The 4,302-nt window shown below is 45.2% G+C and overlaps 1 non-coding gene across 1 annotated transcript; it reads right to left on the reverse strand.

Moving 5' to 3' along the window:
• Positions 1 to 348: 348 nt before the first annotated feature.
• On the reverse strand, positions 349 to 423 carry Trnas-cga (transfer RNA serine (anticodon CGA)). The gene has a single exon. It is a non-coding gene; the product is annotated as a tRNA-Ser (tRNA).
• Between the last annotated feature and the right edge of the window lie 3,879 nt (positions 424 to 4,302).

The raw sequence follows: 4,302 nt of genomic DNA on the forward strand, positions 1-4,302 counted from the left end.
TGCAGCGGAGTGTGCGCTGATATGAAACTTCCTGGCAGATTAAAACTGTGTGCCCGACCGAGACTCGAACTCGGGACCTTTGCCTTTCGCGGGCAAGTGCTCTACCAACTGAGCTACCGAAGCACGACTCACGCCCGGTACTCACAGCTTTACTTCTGCCAGTACCTCGTCTCCTACCTTCCAAACTTTACAGAAGCTCTCCTGCGAACCTGCAGAACTAGCACTCCTGAAAGAACGGATATTGCGGAGACATGGCTTAGCCACAGCCTGGGGAATGTTTCCAGAATGAGATTTTCACTCTGCAGCGGAGTGTGCGCTGATATGAAACTTCCTGGCAGATTAAAACTGTGCGCCCGACCGAGACTCGAACTCGGGACCTTTGCCTTTCGCGGGCAAGTGCTCTACCAACTGAGCTACCGAAGCACGACTCACGTCCGGTACTCACAGCTTTACTTCTGCCAGTACCTCGTCTCCCACCTTCCAAACTTTACAGAAGCTCTCCTGCTCTCCTGCGAGTTCGAGTCTCGGTCGGGCACACAGTTTTAATCTGCCAGGAAGTTTCGTTTCTGAAAGTATTTGTATGGAGTGTAGCCATGTATGGAAGTGAAATATGGACGATAAATAGTTTGGACAAGAAGAGAATAGAAGCTTTCGAAATGTGGTGCTACAGAAGAATGCTGAAGATTAGATGGGTAGATCACATAACTAATGAGGAGATACTGAATATAATTGGGGAGAAGAATAGTTTGTGGCACAACTTGACTAGAAGAAGGGATCGGATGGTAGGACATGTTCTGAGGCATCAAGGGATCACCAATTTGGTATTGGAGGGCAGCGTGGAGGGTAAAAATCGTAGAGGGAGACCTAGAGATGAATACACCAAACAGATACAGAAGGATGTAGGTTGCAGTAGCTACTGGGAGATGAAGAAGCTTGCACAGTATAGAGTAGCATGGAGAGCTGCATCAAACCAGTCTCAGGACTGAAGACCACAACAAAATTGCAGGTTGCATAATACGACATCGACAGGGGCAACTGAATCACACTGTATATACAGGCGGAAAGAAAAATCGCAACAGCAAAAATTTATTAATGTAAAGTAATGAAATTCGGGGAATACGTTTGTCTTGGTAACATACTTAATTAACATTGCAAAGTCACAGATTAATGTAATCGCGAGATAAGATTGCAAATGTTAGATGCTGGCACATTAATAACCAGTATGATCACCAAAATGCTGAATACAAACATCTGAACGTACATGCTTTGTGTTGTACGGATACCGGATATCGGTCTGTGGGATGGAGTTCCACGTCTGTTGCATTTGCTTGGTCAATACAGGGACACTTCGTCCTATTTCTGGAGGACTCTGGAGTTGTAGTCTGATGATGTCCCGAACGCTCTCGACTGCACACAGACCTGTTGAACGACCACGCCAAGGCATCATGTCAACATGCTATAGACCACGTTGGGTTGGGTCAAACACCAGTAAAGACCACTACACGCAAATACCCAGAAATTATTCATCCAATACATGAGAGTGGGAGCACTTACTGACTTGGATCAAACTTTACACTTAATTTCTAATTTTTCACTGACAAACCCCACAAAATGATGAAAGGAAAAGTTTCTTGCTTGCTAAACTGTCGCTATTCATGCCGTAAAACTGTCGATTCAGCCATGAGGTTTGCATGTATTACTTCTTTACTGCTGCCTGCATTCCTCCCATACATGTTGTACATTATTCACATATTCCACTGAATGTACCTGCAAAATTTTATCATTGTATTTCACAGCAGATACGACGTCGTAACTGATGAGATGCGTGAAAAACTGCCGCATCATGGATAACGTTTAAATTTATTACTTCCTTGCTACTAACTCTACTCATCCCTCATTTCGCAGACAGTATCCACAAACGCAAGCTGAATGAGTCTACAAAACTATAACATTTTATTACGCATAGTTCTGGAGATATAACACCACAAACATTGACCTGCGTGAAAATGATACAACAGTGCAATTCGCTAGGGACAGAAGGGATATACACTGTCTGATCAAAAGTATCCGGACACCTGGCTGAAAATGACTTACAAGTTCGTTACGCCCTCCATCGTTAATGCTGGAATTCAGTATGGTGTTGGCCCACCCTTAGCCTTGATGATAGCTTCCACTCTCGCAGGCACACGTTCAGTCAGGTGCTAGAAGGTTTCTTGGGAATAGCAGCCCATTCTTCAGGAAGTGCTGCACTGAGGAGAGGTATCGATGTCTGCCGGTGAGGCCTGGCACGAAGTCGGCGTTCCAAAACAACCCAAAGGTGTTGTATAGAATTCAGGTCAGGACTCTGTGCAGGCGAGTCCATTACAGGGATGTTATTGTCGTGTAACCATTCCGCCACAGGCTGTGCTTACGAACAGGCGCTCGATCGTGTTGAAAGATGCAATCGCCACCCCGAATTGCTCTTCAACAGTGGGAAGCAGGATGGTGCTTAAAACATTAATGTAGGACTGTGATGTGATAGTGCCACGCAAAACAACAAGATGTGCAAGCCCCCCTACATGAAAAACACGACCACACAATAACACCACCGCCTCCGAATTTTACTGTTGACACTACACACGCTGGCAGACGGCGTTCACCGGGCATTCGCCATACCCACACCCTGCCATCGGAACGCCACATTGTGTACCGTGATTCTTCACTCAGCACAACGTTTTTCCACTGTTAAAACGTCCAATGTTTACACTCCATGTACAAAGCGAGGCGTCGTTTGGCATTTAGCGCCGCGATGTGTCGCTTACGAGCAGCTGCTCGACCATGAAATCCAAGTTTTCTCACCTCCCGTTTAACAGTCATAGTACTTGATCCTGATGCAGTTTGGAATTCCTGTGTGATGATCTGGATAGATGTCTGCCTATTACACATTACGGCCCTCTTCAACTGTCGGCGGTCTCTGTCAGTCAATAGACGAGGTCGGCCTGTACGCTTTTGTGCTGTACGTGTCCCTTCACGTTTCCACTTCAATATCACATCGGAAACAGTGGAGCTAGGGATGTTTAAGGATTTGGGAATCTCGCGTACAGAGGTATGACAAAAGTGACACCCAGTCACCTGACCACGTTCGAGTTCCGCGGAGCGCCCCATTCTGCTCTCTCGCTAACGACTACCGAGGTTCCTGATGTGGAGTACCTGACAGCATGTGGCAGCACAATGCCCCTAATATGAAAAACGTATGTTTTTGGGGGGAGGGAGGGGTTTCGAATACTTTTGATCACGTAGTGTATAACATCATAAACATTGAGCTACGTGGAAATGGCACTACAGGGCGAAATTCGCTAGAGATAGATTATATGGGCAATGACAATCTCTATCTGCTCGTAACTAGCATTTAATTCCACTAATCAGTATTTCCACGAACAAAGAGATTTTTGAATGTGCATGGACTTCTCTAATTTTTCTAGACTTCTACTGTATAGCTACACTTTTACACATGTAGAACTTTATCTGTATCACATTATATTAGCTTTTGAGAAACGGTCTTTGCTTCTCCCATAAAATTTAACAAAAGCGAGTTATGAGGTATCATTGCCTACCATATGTGAAATACTTGAAACGCAGGATGCTCAAAAACAGTGACGAATACTTTGAGAAGTGGCGCTACTCATCGAAAAAAGAAAAGTAAGTCCAATAAACATGGGTCAGGAAGCGTATACTTTCCGAGATAAACACGAGTTCCTAGGAAGGGTTGCGCGATGCTTGGTTGCGGATATCAGCACAGTCATTGCATTGGCGCTGCGTCAAATGTGTCGGAAGAGTATTATGATGTCTTACTCACAGTACACTACGTGCCATTAGGTGGTCCGCTGTCAGTTGCCTGATTAGAATCGTGTTGTAGGCTACGTTAGTTTCCATTAGTACCGTCTACCCTGCGCACGTAGCATGATGTTTTACCTTCTTCCGAACGCCGATTTAGTGATGTGTTTATTGTTATTGTGCTGTTTATACGTACAAATGATGTAGTACATTTACGTTTTCTCTCTTCCAACATTTGTTAACCATGGAAACCTACAACTCGACAAGTGAAATAGCGGATATGACGTTCTGATATGGTTTGGCGAATGGACATGGCCTGCGAGGCCGTGCCCTCTAAGCTGAAAAATGTCCACAGAGCAGAATGTTCTCTGATAAACTGTTCGGCAGACCAACGTCTGAGCGACACAGGTACCCTTGTAAATCGGAAGTCAGACATGGGAAGGCCCCACACAATCTGCATGTTTGACATGGAGAACTGTGTGCTACGTT

The sequence above is a fragment of the Schistocerca serialis genome, chromosome 2 (genome assembly GCF_023864345.2).
Source record: "Schistocerca serialis cubense isolate TAMUIC-IGC-003099 chromosome 2, iqSchSeri2.2, whole genome shotgun sequence".
In the NCBI taxonomy this organism is placed as follows: Eukaryota; Metazoa; Arthropoda; class Insecta; order Orthoptera; family Acrididae; genus Schistocerca; species Schistocerca serialis.